The sequence below is a fragment of the Phacochoerus africanus genome, chromosome 3 (assembly GCF_016906955.1).
Source record: "Phacochoerus africanus isolate WHEZ1 chromosome 3, ROS_Pafr_v1, whole genome shotgun sequence".
Classification (NCBI taxonomy): Eukaryota; Metazoa; Chordata; class Mammalia; order Artiodactyla; family Suidae; genus Phacochoerus; species Phacochoerus africanus.
Window position 1 is genome coordinate 157,347,217 of NC_062546.1, and position 20,387 is coordinate 157,367,603.

Below are 20,387 nucleotides of genomic sequence, written 5' to 3' on the forward strand. Positions count from 1 at the left end.
ATGTTTATTCAGTACTCCAAATTGTCTATGAGCTTTTTTGCTATGTTCTAGGTGGAGATCTGTAATAAAGTATGTCAAATGAAGAAGTCATATTACTGGAATCTTTCTTTAAGAAAATGAAATCAGGAAATAGCCAGTTGGTAGCCAGGTAACATAAAGATGGGAGATAGGGGATTTTTGTCCCATTTTATCGTGGAAGGAATTCACAACTAGATTATGTCAAGAGCAGGAAGGAAAAAAAATGCCACAATATGGAAAAAGATGATGGAAGTGGCAGCTTTCACATGTGAAACATCCAGATAAATAGCGTTCAATCCAAGATCTAAGGTTTTAACAACTAATTTTTATCTCCACTCTCCTATTCTGACTAATAACAACTAACATACACAGTACCATACTCCCAACTTTACCATCAATTTAATAGTGATAGATATTAAAGTAAAACCTTATATATTAAGGAAAAAACCTCATATTGAAACCAAAAGAACTTGTAAATTAAATTCACTTAGTGTATTTATTAATACTAGTAATTCTTTTTAGTTTTTTTTTTTTTTGGTCTTTTTAGGGCTGCACCAGAGGCACACAGAAATTCCCAGGCTAGGGGTCAAATCAGAGCTATAGCCGCTGGCCTGTGCCACAGCTACAGCAACACCAGATGCAAGCCACGTGTGCAACCTATACCACAAGGTAATGGCAATGCCGCATCCTTAACCCACTGAGTGAGGCCAGGGATGGAACCTGGCTCCTCATGGACACTAGTCAGATTTGTTTCCACTGAGCCACAATGGGAACTCCAATGCTAATAATTAAAAAGACTCAAATGGCAATCTGCACTTTCTTTGTAAGTAAGAGTAAGGTTTCAGAGTGAAGGCACTTTATTCAATCACCATTCCCCTCTTCTCCCTTTCTTTCTCCATGTACATACATACATATGTACATATATCCATTTATTGTATATCTCCATATATCATACAAATATATTATGTAATATAGTTATTTAAGAAATACCTTAAAGAGAACTTTAAAAAACAAACAATAGCAAGTAATTGTTAATTGTTTTACTTCTTATAATTAGATAATACTTGCTACATGTGTAAGTGATAAACACCATTTCAAAAAGGTCACATCTTTAAAACACAATTGTCATTATGTCAACTGAATATAGATAAGTTCATAAATTCTATTTGGGGGGATGGCAAAAGGAACAGTATTCATACTTTCATAGAAATTATAAAGAGAAAGAAAGCCCAGATGGCTAGACAGAACTTTAGTCTAACTGTAAGACATTTGTTTTTGTGTCTGTCAGTTAAGACTTTAAAAACATTTTTATAGGCAGGTGACTATCTCATATGTTTGATTCATCTCTTAAAAGTATGTGACGGGTAATATTTTGCAAATATTAAATCAGGGGATTAAATTTTTCCCTTAAATTCACAGTATTCCCCTCCAAGTTACATTTTGAAGTATATTGCCCCAGGGAAGAGGGAAATGGTTAGTGCTAGAAAGCTACTGATAAGCTTTGAATTTCATGAATTAAGTTTTAGCCTCTTTAGTGATACAATTTTGTCATGGAAGACAGGATTTAAGAGATTTTTATAGCTGCAAATTAAGATATAGGAAACAGGGCCTAGAGTAATAGGCCTTGGAATCATATGGAAGAAAAGGCCCTGAGGGGTGAGAAGAAGAATAACAGAAGTCAGTGGAAAAAGTCAGCCGGGTTGGGATAACTGAGAATATCTGGAGTGTGTGTATGGAGTATACTTACTTCTGGAATAGTGTTAGGGAGGTATAGGCTATTAGGAAACTTCAGCAATATGCAGAGGTGCCAGTGGAAGACAGGTAAATGAACTGGCTGTAATGCCCTGGTTATCAAGAGGTAAATATATACAATGAATATAGGAATTTGTATTTACCTCTGGATAATGAGCACAAAAGAAAGGCAGAATATTAGTGTATACAAAGAGAATGCAGGAGTTCACATTGTGGCTCAGTGGTTAACAAATTGGACTAGGAACCAGGAGGTTGTGGGTTCGATCCCTGGCCTTGCTCAGTGGGTTAAAGATCCAGCGTTACCGTGAGCTGTGGTGTAGGTTGCAGACACAGCTTGGATCCCACATTGCTGTGGCTTTGGTGTAGGCTAGCGGCTACAGCTCCGATTCGACCCCTAGCCTGGGAACTTCCATATGCCATGGGAGTGGCCCAAGAAATGGCAAAAAGACAAAACAAAAACAAAAAGCAAAGAGGATGCAGAACTCAATGATCTCAAGACAGGAGGCAAACAGAACCAGTGAATTCACTGGGAGGTACCAACATAGTACCTTCTATTTAAAAAAATAATCAGGAGTTCCTGCTGTGGTGCAGTGGGGGTTAAGGATCCAGCATTGTCTCTGTGGCGGCACATGTTCCACTCCTGGCCTGGCACAGTGGGTTGAGGATCCAGTGTTGCCACAGCTGTGGTGTAGGCTGCAACTGCAGCTCAGATTAGATCCCTGGCCTGGGAACTTCCATGTGCCGAGGGTGTTGCCAAGAAAGAAAAAAAATATCCATTAATTCCAGTCACAACTGAGTGATTACCAATAGGTGATCAACAGTGGCCACACTGCAGAAGTGACAGTAAGAATCCAGGGGACATTGCATGAATTCAAAGTCCTCATCTTTTGTCATCAGACACACAGCTACATCAGCTTCACTTTCTTCCCACGCTCATACACATTTGTAGAGAGAAACAGGGAATGGGTAGAAATCTGATATGCTAAGCATTTTCTTTTTAACAGTGACCAAGGCAACCTTAACATCCCTCTCAGGTTGACTAAATTTTAGACCAATTTCTGACTTTAGGTCCCTGACCTCCCTTTTTTAGAGAATTTAGAAAACTTTCAGGCGTAAATACTTTCTCTGCCCCTTTGAGATAACAGATCTTCCCCCAGACTCTTGCCAGTTTTAGAACTTAGTAATGTCTTTCTGAAGAACCTGGAAGCCATCCCTTTGAAATAGAATCAAGGGAAATATTGCCCCTATCTCCCAGTTTTTGTGGCAGTATGGAGCCTAACTTTGATAATCACCAAATAGCAAACACAGATGTCCTAATCATATTGACAAATCTTGCCATCAGTGTCCTCCAGCACTTTCCCAATGGCTCACCACTGGCTTCAAAACTCCCCCTTTTTGTTTTAGTATAATTGAAGTCAATCTCTCTCCCTTGCTGTAATGTCTTGAATAGACTTCAGTGCCTGATTAACTCAGCCAGTACAAATTTTCTTTGGTGATAGATACCATTTATCTAAAAAGACTTTATTAAATCACACTAAACTAATTTACTAAGTTCTGCACCACCTTAGCCCTGGGTTAAGGGGAGTAGTGGTTAGCAAAGGCAACTGGATCATTTAGAGAGAAAACAAACTTCAAAATTTGATCACCCAAGTCTAATATAAAACTGCAACCAACTAGGAGTGTGATTGATACTTTTAGTTTAAGATGCAACACTGAGTAGTTAATGTCAACTTTTGTTTCATCTGACGAGCCTATGAAAATAATAAAACAATTAAAAAGTTTTCTATCTCTGATATTGAAGAGAACTAGAGAGGGTTGAGATAGGCAGAATTCTAAGAATGACTCCAACGACCTTTGCCCTTGTATAGTTCCCTCCTCTATGAATATGTCATGTTATATGGCAAAAAAGGTTTTTTAGATGTAATTAAGGTTATTAATCAGTTGACTGAATTAATAAAAAGGAGATAATTTGGGTCATCCTAATCTAATTACACGAGTCCTTTAAAAGCAGAGTTTCCTTTGTTGGCAGAAGGTAAGGCCAGAATTGAAACATGATTCTCTTGCTGACCTTGAAGATGGAGGGGGCCATGTGATAAGGAATGCAAGGGGCCTCTGGAAGAAGAGATCAGGCTCTGACTGGCAGCCAGAAAGGAAATGGGCACCTTAGCTCTATAGTAACAAGGAACTGGATTTTGCCAGCAACCTGAATGAGGTTGAAATCAGATTCTTTCCCAGAGGTTCCAGGTAAGACCACAACCTAGCTGACACCTTGATTTTGGCTTTGTAATACCCTGAGCAGAGAACCTAGTCAGACTTGTCTTGACTTCTGACTTACAGACCTGTAAACTAACGAACTGGAGTTGTTCTAAGCCACTAAGTTTGCAATAACTTTTCTACAATAATAGAAAATGTATGGGCAAATGCCAAATGTCAACAAACTACCAGAATATCTATGGATGGAAAGTGTTGACTGATGAAAGGGAGACTAACGAAGGTATTAACATGGGACAGTTTACTCCTTGTTTGTCAGCATTGGGTTGGACAATAGAATCACTCTGGCTGATTCTAAGTACAAAGGAATGTACTATAGCATAAAGTTAGCTCACAGAATATTTGGAAAGGCCATAGAATCAAACTCTGATTCCATACCAAACTGAGGCACTCGCTAAAATTGTTCATGCCATCAGATTTTTCCAGTGGAAATCCCTCCCAGTCACTCTAGAAGCTGGGGATTAGATTATCGGTACCTCACCACTGCTGCTACAGAAAAACCAAGGGACTTGATAACTGTGATTGTTAATTGGACTGTGTGTCACAAAAGTTTCACTTCTCACTTTTAAGTCTTGGCAGAAGCTAGTCATGTATTTATAGTCTAGAGGCCAAAAGAAAAAAAAACTCTCTGAAATACGGAAAGGAGGTATCAACATATTAGAGAACTACCAAAATGGGAGAGGTTAAAAAGGTTTGGTACAGGAACAATCAGAGAATAGGAAAGAGCTTTTCAGTTTTTTTTTTCTTTTTTCTTTTTAGGGCCACACCTGTGGCAATATGGAAGTTCTTAGGCTAGAGGTCAAATTGGAGCTGCAGCTGAGGCCTCCAGCACAGCCACAGCAACACTGGATCTGAGCTGTATCTGCAACCTATTTTGCGACCTACACTGCAGGTTGTGGCAATGCTGGATCCTTAACCCACTGAGCAAGGCCAGGGATCAAACCTGCATCCTTACAGCCACTGAGTTGAGTTCTTAAGCTGCTGAGCCACGATGGGAACTCCAAGCTTTTGGTTTTAAAAATGAATATCAAATAAAAAAATTCATTTGAAGTTTTGAAAGATGATGTCAATGGTTCCAAAATATTGAGCAGAAAGGAACCAAGATGACAAATACTAAAAAGAAAGAAAGAAGAGTTCCCTGATGGCTCAGCAGGTTAAGGATCTGGTATTGTTACTGCTGTGGCTTGGGTTGCTGCTGTGGTGAGGGTTCAATCCCTGGTCCAGGAACTTCTGCATACTGCAGGTGCAGCCAAAAAAAGAAAGAAAGAAGGAAAGGAAGGAAGGAAGGAAGAAAAAGAAAGAGGCTTAATCTGAGACAAAATCAGACAATTAAGATTTCCAAAGGGCAGAATGAAGGTGAGGAAATTATCAAAGATTTAGGCTATTTCCGAAAAAATAGGAGAGAACTTGCCTTCTTGCGGAAAGAGCTTATAAAGTGCTGAGCAGAATGAATGAATAATGATTCATATCATACCTAGATATGTGGTTAATATATTTCAGAACGTTGAGGAGAATGAGAAAAAATCTACCTGTTTACACAATGGGAAAAATAGGTACAAAGAAGGAAAAATTAGAGAAGCAATGAAGTTTTCATTTATATCAAGGGATGCTAAAAGATTAGGGGAGTTCTGAGGGAAAATGACACCAACATTAGAGTTTTGTATCTAGCTAATTATCAAACTAATATAAGCACATGAATGATTCAGAAAGCTTATCTCCCATGCATGATTAATGAATAACACACTAGAGGATATATACCAGATAAGCCGGGGTTGTTTAAATTTGTGTCTATTATTATTTTTAAGTTGTTGTTCAATTTTATGTTTAAATGGTTTCTATTAATCACTTTTCCTTTTATATCCCAGCTTATCATGTGATTTCCCAATTACTTGGTACAATAAAGCCTCTTACTTGAATTATCTTGAGTGAGTCTCTGCTTTTTTGTGACCAATGAAGTAAACTTTTTGTATCTAAAATGAAACTCTTAATTTACTTAATGGTAGTGGAGATATAGAAGAAAGAATGGGTCTCAGGCATAGACTCAAAATGCCTTAGAAACCAATGAGATATGGATGATAAGAAGAGGTGAATGTTGAAGATGAGTCACAAATGCTTGGGATAGGTAACCTAGAAGAAAGAATAGAATTCAGCAGAAAGATCTTGGGTCTAGATTTTAAAATGTCAAGTACAGGTTTAAACATGTTAAGATTGTAGTGCCTATGGGACCTTGAAGATGCATATAAAAAAAATGGATACCTCAGTTTGGACTAATTTTAATGAAATATTCTCCCCCCTCACTCTGAAATAAGACTTAATTATCATGAAATTTTTTATAGTGAATTATTTATAGCTAAGAATTTTGACAATGATTTGACTGGCAAATTGACATAGTAAGAGTACATCAAACTAATGTGGCAACATACCATGAAGAATTAAGCATTTATTCTTTTAAAATAATTGTATTATTACTATTTGGCCTTCTGTACTTTGAGCCCAGAATTGCAATTCATAAAACTTGAATATTTTATTCATTTGATGGTATATTTATTATTGTATTCAATAAATTATAATCTTTTTTTTATACAGGTGTCTTTTGTGAATTTTTGTCAGTGTGAGCTAGTTGCCAAAGGACTAAGCAATTCTGAGTCACCAATAGAATTATATTTTTGGAGGTACAAATGTGAGGAATTAGTCATGAACTTATGATGTCACCAAGGTAATTTAGTTGTGGACATGGACAGCTGGACTCTGCAGATACCATCTTTAGTTCTGTTGCATTGAAACACTTTTAAGCTGATATTTTTAGCATATTTTGGCTTTCCTTCTCAGTGCCCAAAATGGCAAAACATCAAAAAACAAACAATCCCCTCCCCAAACTACTAGCTGAATAGAATACAAGTTTGATGCTTGCTAAATTAATCTAGTTATGTTACTTCTCAAAACCCCAGTAAAGCTATAGAGAAGGAATGTTTTAAAAGGAATGATCTCACAAGTGCAAAAGGATGAGAGTGGACATAAGCACAACATAATTTTGGAAAACGGAATGACCTGTAAGTAGTAGGTTTCATGGCAAACTGGTGATAGCTATATATCGAATCTGTGTTGGGAATTGTGAAAACCAGCCCAGTTCACTTTGAAGAATTCTAGAAGAGTATAAGGATTTATGAGATCAACTACCTTTGGCAGCTGGACGGTACGGTGGGATGATATTCTAAAATAAGATATCTGATTGAAAGCCACTTAGGAAGGAGTGTTCCCCTTCCTCATTCTGAACATTTAGATGACTACCTCCACTCAGGTAGTTCAGCAGAGATATATTTTCTGGAAGGGGTAAATTAGAAGGGTCTACACTGGGGTACCTCAAGCCTACTCAAGGGTGGTGGCATCACACTGAAAGTAGAGGTATTAAGAAACCAGATACATATTAGAGGCTGAATCCCAGGTCCTTAGTCTATCCACAACTAGACCATTGGTTAGTAGACATTTATTTTCCGAGGAGGAAGAAGGAAGAGTCTTCTCCAGGGAATCTTCCCTATCACAGGGCTCTCCAGTGGTGGTGATGACATGGCCCTGCCAGACCATTTGCAGTGATGATTACAGCCAGCAAGTCCCACTTGCACACTCATACGTTCAAACGGGTTTTCCATAACCCATTCTTAAATATGAACTGGTAATTAAGGGTTACAAACGTAAGGGAGACTTTTAACATAAAAGATAGAGATCAAATAACTAACAGCAATAAACTTTAAGGAAGAAACAGATTCTCAGCAGGGAGAAGAAAACATTAAAATTTTACACAAACTTTTCAGAGATAAGTCTATTGAAACCATAAAAAAACCCAGGATGTTATTATTAAGAAAATTTAAGAGAAAAAAAGAGCATTTAGCAATTTAAAATATGACACAAGAAAGCTCAGGATTGCAAGAACTGAGGAATGCTCCCCTAATAGAAAACAAATATAACAAAACCACAACCAAACCCAACTACCACCACCAGCCACAAAATCAAAGAGAATTTAATTGAGAAAATAATATTGTAAGACAGTATAAGAGGTCTAAGACGTAATTAACAGAAGCTTCAGAAAAAGACCAAAGAAGGGAAAAAAGAAGAAAACTCTAAAGAAACAGTTCAAAAACTTTTCTATAACTGAAAAGCATTAATTAACTAATTGAAAAGGGCTTATAAAGTGTAAAAATCACATCTGCTGAGGTGGGTATATAGGTTGGACATTGAACCTGCCCTAGGGGGTACCCTCTGTGCATAAGTGTAATTGTGCAATGCCCACCTCTGTGGGGTATGCTATAGCCCTAATGCCCACTACCGAGGTCCATGAATGTAAAAATTTCATAATCATGGGGACAGAGAGATTTTAAACTCTGTATGTGTGTGTGTGTGTGTGTGTGAGAGAGAGAGAGAGAGAGAGAGAGAGAGAGAGAGAGAGAGAGAGAGAGAGAGTTCAACTGACTAAAGGTTCTAGAATCAGAATTTCACTTCTGGAATTCCCATTATGGTTCAGTGGCAAGCAACCCCACTAGCATCCATGAGGTTGCGGGTTTGATCCTTCCCCAGTAGGTTACAGATCAGGTGTTTCTGTGAACTGTAGTGTAGGTGAACAGACATGACTCAGATCCCGTGTTGCTATGGCTCTGGTGTAGGCCAGCAGCTGTAGCTCTGATTTGACCCCTAGCCTGGGAATTTCCAAATGCTGCACGTGCCCCCCCCAAAAAAAAAACCCCAAAAAACAAAAAAAGGAATACTACTTTTCACCAACAACACTGAAACTATAAGACTTGGCCTTCAAATTTCACGATCCATACCTAGCCAAACTTAGTATTATACAAATAGGATAAAAACATTTTTAGACATGTAAGGTTTTAGAATATTTACCCCCACCTCCATTAATTGTTTTCCCCTCAGGAAGCTACTGGAGTACATGTTCCCCCTAAAACACAGAAGTAAACTAATAAAAAGAAAGACTCAGGCTACTGGACACAGGAAATCTAATAGAGATACATGTAGGAGGAATTCCCAGGATGATAACTGTATAAGGAGAAGAAAAACAGTCCAGACTGGAGCAGTTCTGAAAACTCCAGACTTTTTTTAAAGAATAAAATTGATGGATAATGTCATAGAATACGTGATAGGTCCACATTTTGAGAGGTTATTTGGGGATGATTTTTAGAGTTTCTGGTTAAATCGGTGATAGGAATAAACAATATAAGATCTCTTATATGCCACCTCAGGTCATCTTGGTCACAATTCTTTTGGTGGCTTTTGGGTAACTGCTTCCTTATGTGGGTCCAACCTGAACAGTATCTCATCTCTAGGCTCGAATTCCTCAGGTTGACCTGTTGCTGTTGAATATGAGATGTCCTGGTGACCAACTGTCCTGGTCTGTCCAGTTCTAAGGGGAGTGCCTGGGTAGCAGGACTTTCAACACTAACCTGGGCAAAACCATGGGCAAGCCAGTATGACTGGGACTTGGAAATGCTGGGAATTTAACACCCCTGGGGAGACAAATGGGAGACAGGGACTGGTTGATAAATTGATTCCCTGCCCCATTCCATACTCTCCTGAAATACAGACTCTGAAGACAGTCCTGCAATCAGCTATTTTTTATACTAACCAGAGATCAGTTTCAATAATTCATTCCCTCATTTTTGCTTATATTATTTTCCTGCCTGCCTCTCCTTTCCTTTACTCCTGTGCTCCTGGATTTTTACCCCATGGTAAAATACTGGCATATATGTTTTACCTTAGATTTGATTTTCTAGGGAACCAGGCTTGCTTAGAAGCAAACAAACAAATAAACCCTTCTTCAACAAGTAATTCTAGGAATAAAAATATTGAACAGAAATGCAAAACTTGTGTAGTTTACTACATGGATTTACTCTGACCAATATTTACATATTCATGTTTTAACATACTGAATAATGACATAAATAAAAGTATGCTGGAACTCTTTTGTGGGAAGGAGAGGATGGGAAGGATGAATGTGTGTGGTAGGGTAGGGGTGAGAAAAAGCTAAACCCTTAATTTCCATAGTGGGAAATACATGGAAAAATTAAAAAGTCGTTTGAAGAGTTCCTGTTGTGGCTCAGCTGTAACGAACCCGATTGGTATCCATGAGGACATGGGTTTGATCCCTGGCCTTGCTCAATGGGTTAAAGGATCTGGCATTGCCGTGAGCTGTGCTATAGGTTGCAGACATGGCTCAGATCTGGCATTGCTGTGGCCATGGCCTAGGACAGCAGCTGTAGCTCCAATTCGACCCCTAACCTGGGAACTTCTATATGCCGCAGGTGCAGCCCCCCCCCCAAAAGACATAAGTCATTTGAAGATACAGATATAAAAATAAAATCAGCTAGTAATAGAAGAAGTAGGGTGTAGAGTGGTAGGGGCTAATTTTTAATAAACATTGATTATAAATATATTCATTCAAACTTTGATTAAAATGAAAATAAAGAAAACTCCGTGGTTACTTTCAAGTAAATCTAATTTTCATAGGAGGTGTTATTATTTGGGATCCAATACCAACTGCTTTCAATTGCTTTCAAGTAATTTCTTACTAAATGGCCCCAAGGTCATATTGTTTTTTGGCATATATTTATATGTGTAATGCACGCACATGTGTGTGTGTGTGTGTGTGATTTACTTCACAAGTTAGTTAACATCTGAAAAGCTTAAAAACAGGTTTTCTTGACAGCACTAGAATCCTGTTTTTATTCCACTAGGTGGCAGCATAGCACTGTGAATCTGAACGTTGCTGGGTGACCAATTATTAAACCATTATTTGTTCATAAACAGATTTTTATTTATCTTTCCAAGAATGATGATGTGAATTGTACACTTAATAATGTAATCAGTTTGTGTGTTATAATTACTGTCTACTCAAATGCTTATTTTATTTTACCTATTCAAATTACTGTCAGCTGCTGGGGTGGTAATCTACATCAAGGGACTAGAAAAAGAAAGCAATTACACACAGGAATGACAGTAATGAGTAAGTTTCCTGCATCTGTATTTTGGGTTTTCAGTAAGTGGCTCTTTTCCTCAATAGGTTATGAAAGACATTTGGCCAATAGAGAAGATCAAACATGTAATATTTCCTTCTTCTGTTATCTAGTTTATAAATGTGCTTTAAAGGATATGAGCAATAATTGAATAGCTTAGTGTCATGCTGACTGGTAAACTTTATTATTAGGAGGATGTATTGAATAATTTATAAGTTAGATATTTTTAACTTATCCCCCCCTCCACTACCCAATGTAGCATCACTGGTTTTAGCTTTATGTTGACTTGACATTAATTCATCTGAACATCAGCTTCATCTTACATTAAATAGTGAAGATATGCCCTAGGTTATATCTTCAAAGGCCAGAAATAGCTTTATATCAAAAAAGTTATTTCATATTTAGTTCCGTTTTCCTTAGTATGCCAAAAATTTGTCATTTTGCTTCATACAACTAATACTATATTTTAAAGGAAAAATAACATGCTAAATTATTTTTCAAATAAAAGTACATAAAAATTCATTGAAGTGAACCATTTGGAGCATTTTCTTTTAATGTGGTCAACATTGTAATATGTTTTCAGCCGTAAAGGGTAGGGGGATCCTGTGGAAATGTATTCTTATTTTAATAAAGCATTATAAAACTCATTAATTAGTTAATTTGGGGCCATGATCTTCTAATTTTTCTTTGAAAATTTTCCTCAAACCTTACAGGAAATTGCACTCTTTCATGCTATTTTTCATAGGAAAAGACAATTTCAGTGTTAATTTATTCACAATACTAATCAATTACATAACAAGAGACCATTATCAAACAACATAGAGAGTATAGAAATTTTAGGATATAGGATTATTCCATACTGTAGGGAAAGAGTATAGAGAAATATTAAGTAAATTGATATCTCTTAAGGCCTTCCTTTTATGGCAAAAAAAAAATCTTTAAAAAATTTGTTGGATAAATTTTATGATACACCTCTAAGATGAGGCTTTATCACACACATACACATATATACACATCTATATACACAAGGAAAAATCTATCTTTATCTTCTGTTTATTATAATTAGAATAGTACCTGGAACATAAGAGGTGTGTAATAAATATTTGTTAAAAGGATACATTAATAGATATGAATAGAGAAAACACATGTGTAAGTTTTTTTCCATAAAACTTAGTCACATATAGAAGCAGAAGTTTGAGAAACTGAGAAAGACTATTGGGGTTTTCCTATTTAGAAGGTTTTATAGTCGCTTTCATTAAAATTTGAGATTCCAGAAGAGGCACAAGTTTGGTAGGAAAGATAATAAGTTCAGATTTTCCATTTTGAGGCAGTGTAGCAGACAGTAAAGTGAAGCTGTCTGACAGGCATTGACTATAAAGCACTTGCATTAGATGGAAATGTTTGAGCTGGAGATATAGAAGTTACCATGATGGAGGGGTCACGGAAGTGGATTAGATTATCAAGGCAGAGATATCTGTGAGGAAAGGAAAAGGCCAATGGCGGAAATCCTGTAGAAGAACATTTCAGGATTGATAGTGGAAGATGGTATTGGAAAGCAGGCTCAAAAGGAAGGAATAAAGTGGTGGCATAAAGAGTACTGAATTTCAAGAAAAATGGAGTGGTTGTCAGAGTCAAATGCTGCAGAGAAGTTCAGACATTTGTGCAATAAAAGAAGTTCATGGATGTATAGATGGGGAAATCGTCAGTGACTCATTATATGAGTGGTTCAGTGGCGTTACGAGAATGAATTACTGCGTACAGTATGACTGAGGACTATGTGGAAAGTGAGAAAGTGAAGACAGTGTATATATACTGAGTCTACATTTTGATGGAATATGGACACTCAAAGAAAGGGAGAAAGAGAACATGGCACTCAGTGCTGCTAAAGCCAGCTGACCCAAGGGTGGGATTTACCAGGGCAGTGCACCAGTGGTCTTCAAACTAAGGTATGTATACTTCTGGAAGTCCGCAAAGACTTTAAAAAGTAAATGGGTTTAGAGTAATTTTAAGAGATTCAACATCCTCTTTTCCCATATCCACTCTTTCCAAATATTAGCTGGTCTGAGAACTTCAGTTAGAACATTGTTTTGTCTTTTCTACTTCCTTTTGCAACCATACATCTTCCACTTTAGAAAACAAAATTATACCTTAAGCCCAATCTGGTGTGAAAAATCATTGAGGCACTAAACAAAAGGAAATTTTGTACTGATGGTAAGAAAGTGAAAGTCTCTAATAGCTCAGAAACAAATTCTTTTGACAGTCAAGGGTTTCTAATACTTTGCTTTCAAAACAATAGAAGGAGCTAATAGATCATTAAAGTATGCTTTTTGATAACAAATCACCATGATATTTGGCAAATAATTGGAAAGGCTTCAATAGTTGAGTTATATTGCTAATATCAAAGCTTTCGTTTCCATCCGTCTTATCCCACATTGTTATGTAAACAGTTTTGCTCAGTATTTATAAAAACAACAAAGTAGAAATTAAATCCATTTATAAAAACAACAAAGTAGAAATTAAACACTGCCTTCCTTCCACATAAGTGATATTTATTCATTGTTACATAAACTAATTAAAAAACAAAAAACCAAATGATGAAAATTATTCTAGAGGGTACAAAGGAAAGTGTTGGGAAAGAGAATAGCATTGGGCAGTTAGGGTTGAAAAATCCTTGAGTGGTTCAGAAATGACAGCATATGAAAGGAAAGCTCAGTGAGAGGCTTGAATTTTATGCTGGACTGGTTAACAGCCATATAATGGGATTAATGCCTCAAGGTTTGAAGCTTCTAAGCTGATGGAGACAGAGGCCTCAGGCAATGTCAGCTGTCCAGAGAGGCCAACTAACTGTGACTATAACTTTTCCTAAGGATTCATGACTTTTAGAAAGGTATTTAGGACAACAGTGACTGTGATTGGATGGATCCGGAAGAGAACCCTCCCAAGGTGCTAGAGACTCTATGATCCTAAGAAAATGCACCTGACTGACAAGTGAGAGCCTGTTTTCTTCAATGTAGTATTCTCAGGGCTTAGAAACCTGGCTGGCATAGGGTGCTCAAATATTTTCTGTTTAATGAATTGGCGAAGACTGGAGGTACCCAAGACCGCTGAGTCTTAACTTAGTGGAACTAATTTGAATTGCCAATCTGTAATAATGCCTATTGGATTTTATGTTCACTCTATATAGAATGGAAAAAAAAATAGGTTCCAATTATATACATACGCTTATATGATTCAGTTTGAAAGTTCTCTTGTACATAAATCTTATATCTCTTTCATTACCTAAAACGAAGGATGGGGATGCTATAAAAATGCAAAAAAAAAAAATCCAGTATAATTCAATTGACAATATTATTAAATTACATTCTATATACCATAATCAAATTATTTGTTTATGAAGACATGTCTGAAAGAATATTTATGAGTTTGGATTTTAGCAGAGAAGTAACAGGCTAAAACTGCTAAACAGACTTGGTGTTATGGAGTTTAAAATGTCACCGATTTAGCTTTTAATAACCCAGAATGATCATGTAAAATAAGAAGACTAGCAACAATCTCTGACACTCTTGGGAACATGGGGCTGACTTTGAAGTTAAGAACTATTTTTAGATTAAAAGTCTTAATGATATTTTCTGTCAATTAAAATGACTGTAATTAACAGCTATTTCAGTCAAGTTGTTTAATTGCAAATTACAGAAATCCAACTTTAATTAGTTTTTTTTAAAAGTGGGAAATTATTGGCTCAGAAAAGTTGGAAACCCAGGATGCAAGTAGCTTTAACATAGCTGGATGCAGGAGCTTAAATAACATTATCAAGACCCACCTTCCCTTTCTTCCTCTCAGCTTTGTTTTCTTTTGTGTTGAATTTATTTCTAGGCAGATTTTCCCCACTTGGTGGCTAAGAGAACCTCAAAAATCCAAGCTTGCTTAGTACTCAGTACCTTTAAGTTCTGAAGGAAATAGATTTTTTTTTTTTTTTTTGCTGACAGTTTTAGCAAAAAAGCTAGCAGGGTTTTTTGTTTGTTTGTTTCTTTTGTTTTATTTTGTTTTTAATGGCTTCATCACAGAATATGAAAGATCCTGGGCCAGGGATTGAACCCAAGCCTATGCAGTGACTTGAGTCACTGTAGTCAGATTCTTAACCCATTGCATCACAGTGGGAACTCCTAGGAGGACTTTTATGTGCCTGGCATGGGTTGTGTTTCCAGCCATGCAACATTCATGATGGTCAGTATAATGCAATTCTATAACTGACCAGACTTGGGTTCTTTGTGTCCTTGTAGAAAAGGCTTCCCTACTTGAATTACATGAATTGAAAATAACCCCAAATAGACTGTTATCAGACAAAATCATGTGACCTCTAAAACATTTTCACATTTTATATTTGTACTGATTAATCACATTATAAAAATTAATGCATTGAATAGGCTAAGCGGCTATAACAAAAAAATTAAATATACAGTGGTTCAGACAATTCAGTCTCTCTAAGGACATTCTAGAGGTAAGTAAGCAGTTCAAGCAATGTAAGTGGGTTTTCTTCTTAAGGTCCATCAGAATTTGAGGTTCCTTCTGTTATATTCTTTCTTGTTTCCTAGTGCCAAAGCTAGCTCATTGGCAGCAGCCCACAGAAGGGGAAAAGAGGACATAGAGGAAGAAGAAGAAAAGAGAAAGCAACTTCTGTTTAAGGAAATGATTCAGAAGTGGCATACATCACTTCTGTTCATATCCTATTGGCCAAAATATAGTCATATGATCGTCTCTGGTGGCAAGGGAGACTGGGAAATATGGCATCTAGCTGGGCAATGATGTGTTCGGGAGGATTCTATTACTAAAAGAAAGAAGGTGAGGATGTATAATGAGAAAAGCAGTTGTCTTTGGAACAACCTCTTTTAACTTTTATGTATACAAACTTAAATAGAGTAAATTTTAAAAATTACTTTTATTATGGAAAACATTGATAAAATGTGTCTTTATATGAGAAAAGACAACAGGGATTTCTGCTTCTATATTAAAATAAAAAGTTGCAGCATATGTGTTTAGTACATTTTAAGGTCCTAATGGTGGTACTGCTGAGAGATGCTTTAATTTTTGGCATTACCATGTACATTTTAGAAATAACAATGACATGTTTTTCATTTAAAAATGATATATTGATACTTTCAAAAGGATTATAAATATTTTGGTCTTAAACCTTTATATCATTAGCTAGTATATCTGTTAGGAAACAATTGACCAAAATACCTGGCTAGCATGACAGTCATCTCTTGCATGAGTTATCTCACAACAGAAGATCTTGATAAAGAACATGGAACTGATAAGATGCTGCCAACTGGAAGAATTTGTGAAGGGCCAAGAGGAAGGAGGAGACCCCAGCCCATAATACGTCCTGCCAGCCTCCCAGAAACCTTCATACTGGAAACCATCTTGACAGAGGTGCATCTACTGCCAAGGAAGGACCTTGAATTGGACCAAATATGGGCACAGGCAAGAAGATTGTTCAGAGGCAACCTGGAATGCTAATTCCACCACAGTAAACCCTGAGACGGTGAGCCACATGATACAGCAATTCTTCTGGGTTCTCTTACCCTGCTGCTCTCTGCTCCAGTGCCCCTTTCCAATAAAATCTTTTGCTTTGGCAATGTGTGTGTTTCCTTGGACAATTTATTTCTGAGTGTTAGACAAGAGCCTACTCTCAGGCTCTGGTAGAGGGTCCCCCTTCTGGTAACATATCTACATCTTTAGAAAACACGGAATTCACTATCTTGCTTTTAAAAAGCATCAAATTTTTGTAATACTTACTGTAAAAGAGTAGATTACAATTCAAGTAAAATGGAATTGCAAGATTCTATCTTTTTCTAATGTTAAAAACTTACTGAACTGGAAAAAGTATAATTTAGCATATCAGTCACTTGCCAAAAAAAAAAAAATGTGTGGCTTGGCTTTCATCCAGGAAGACATCTGTTTGCCTGGAACTAATAATAGCACAACCATAATGATGTGCCAAACAAGTTATTTTAATAGAAGTGCTTTGTTTTGAGAGGTTAAGTTTGGTTACTCAGCAGAACTGTGTTTATAAGGTATTATACTTTAATCTTCAACTAGCAAGCTTGGGAAATTTGGTGGGAGTTGCTGCAGATTTTAAAGCTAATCTAACAGAGTACTCTCAATCTTTAAATAATCTCTCAAAATTAACCACATTAATATAATGGTGCAAGGTTGTAGCAAATCACCATTCAAATTTTAGAATAGATATTGGAGACTGGCCATTGTTTCAAAGAGCACAAATATTCATTCAAATGCCAATCAACTGTTTCTGAAAATTTACTCAAAATAAAATTTTTACTTGGTTCATTTTGGTTCTACAATTTTTCACTCTTAATTTTCCTCTAAAATATCAAAACATTTGGATAAAGTGAAGAAGAAGTATTCATTTATTTGAAAGTTTGGTCTGTGTGCATTTATACATCTAGATTTAAAAAATCATAGAAATAACTGAATTTCTCAGATTTTACTCAAACTTGCTATTGTATTCTTAGGGTATTAGTAAGTTTTTTAAAAACACTGGATCTGAACCAAAAACCAAGAGGAATAACGTTATAGGGGAAGTCATTTGTAAAGATTTTAGGCCTATTGCCTAGTTTTAGTGACTGCTCTGTTCAATTATCATTGCTCCAGCACAGTTTTCATTTAAGCACTAGACCAATGGTTAATATTCATTTAGAAATATGTCTAGAATCTTATCTAATATGACTTTATTATTAATTTAGAGGCATCATATAAGCCAAAAAGGAGAAGCTAAAGTCTTTTAAAACAAGATTAAGTACTGGGGCTTAACTATTATAAGAAAATACTTACTATTTTGTTTTATTTTCTTTACCTCTAGAGTATTAATGATTATAATTGAAGAAGGATAAAAAGGCTCAAAAAAGATTTTATATGTAAGAAAGTTCCAGGCAAAGAAATTTTATAAGATCAACAGTTTCTAAAAATTTTTATACTGAAATGTGACTGCTATTACATGCAATTGATTACATATTTATATTAATTGCCATTCTCTAAAGGCACACAAGGTTCTGAAGGCCTGCACAAAGAAAGCAGCCAGAGAATATTTTATGGCCAAGTCTGGCTCTACATGTTGTCACTGACCATGGGAATCAGATTTTGGATAAAACAAATGCTAAGATTATTACAGGAAATTTGTGGCATACCTGGATTTTTTTTTTTTTTTTCCTTAACAAGTCTCTACTGAAATGATTTTTCGGGTCAAGACTAGTTTGGGGGTAGGGTCCTTAAATATTGATTTAATTCTAGATTTCCACATGGAGTTTAAGAATATGCTAGGGGTCTCAGGGAGAAATAGTAGTAGTGGGAGTTGTAATAATCAGTGCTAATTGCCTTTGCAAGAGAAATCTCTAACTTTTTGGTTTTGTTTATTCAAGTATAATTTACATAGGGTAAAAGTGATTGAGTGTAGGTGTACAGTTTTATGAAATTTGACATTTTTATATAGTAGTTTATCACCAAAATCAAGGTAGAAAAGATTTCAATTGTCTGAAAAATCTCTTTCATGCTTTTTTGTGGTTAATCCCCTTTGCTACTCAGGGAAACCACTGATCTGACTTCTGTCTCATAATTTTGCTTTCTTTGAAATGTCAAAAATTGAATCATACATTATGTAGCTTTTTGAGTCTAGCTTCTTAGCATGATGTTTTTGAGATACATCCATATTACTGCATGTATCAGTAGTCTTTTTTTTTTTCTTCTGAGATTCACCTTCTTTAATACTAGTGGAATCTCAAATTTACTTGTACAGACTCAAAAGTGGTTTTAGCTAATCATGACAATCACATTTTCCTTAGCCAAGTAGCTCTTGTCCCATAATTTTGTACCCAGGAATGGCCCTATGAAACTGTTCAGACAAATGAGAAAAAAGAAGAAATCTGTTAGAGAACATTTAGGAAAAATTTTCCCCTTTTGTATAAAAAGGAGTGAGGAGAGAATTTCTGCTGTTGTGCAGTGGGTTAAGGATCTGGCTTTGTCTCTGCAACAGCGGTTGCAGCTGAGACTCGGATTCAATTCCTGTGATCCCTGGGAATTTCCATAGGCCGTGGGTGAGGCAAAAAAAAAAAAAAAAAAAAAAGGAGGAACACAAATTTATCACACTCTAACTAATACTGGTTGTTCTCTTCCAGATTCCAGATTTATCTAAAAATGGCAGCTATTTTACAAGCATGAATGAAAGGCCAAAAGAATGGTAAAGATTGCTAGAACCTTGTCATCATTAGCTTATCAACAAACCTTGAAATTGCCCACCTTCAGATTTTTTATTATGTGAGATAACAATGTGTTTGTTATTTAAGTCATCTTATCTTATTTACAATCAATGACATTCCTTGCTTTGAAAGTATCATCTAATCTAGAAGCTAGTTCAGGTTGGAATTGGGGCTCATGGTTTTAGAATTCTGATGATCACAGTATATCCATGAATACTTTCTATATATACTACAGTATATCCTATATACTACAGTATATCCATGAATACTTTCTATAATAACTTCATGTTGTATATAAAATGGATTGACACCTAAACATTTTCCTGCAGAATTTCAACCTAAGTTCACTTAGACAATAACAATTCTACACATTATGGTTTGTCATGAGATCTTACTAATAATCTTGCTCCAATATTTTCTGGACTGGTTGTGAATTGTGAAAACTAGGCTGTTCACAGATTTTGATATTGTAATTCTCCTCTAGAATCAAATATAGCATCATTTTCAGATTATTCTCTAAAAAAGAGGAGAGAATTAACCAGAAAATATAATGAGTCTTGATAGGAATGTATCGACCATGCTATGAATTATTATAGTCTCCTAATGGTTAATACAGAGTTGCTAACTGGTACATCTTGTTATATTAGATTTAGGAACATATAATCTTAAAGAATAGAGTATATCATTTACTCTGGAGAGTTGGAGAAATAAAAGTGAACATCTTTAAGACAAAATAGGAAATGAGTGAAAATTATTTTTGTAGGTAGATCCACATTTTTGTCTGGGGTCTGTCACTTGGCCCCATAGTAAGTAATATGCTATTATTACCTATTATTAAATACTTGGCTCAAAGTTGTTCCAAACCAAGATCCTTGCAGTTTTGCAGCCGCTGAAGAGGAAATCCTGTGCTTAAAGAATTGTTCTCTCTGCCATCAATGTAGGGATGTGACCACCGGGAATAGCTTGAGGGCAATTGGCCCTGTAGAAATATTGGAATAATATAAAACTTTGATATACCTTTGTTAATAAAACATCCTGATAATCTGGAAGAAAGATAATTTTA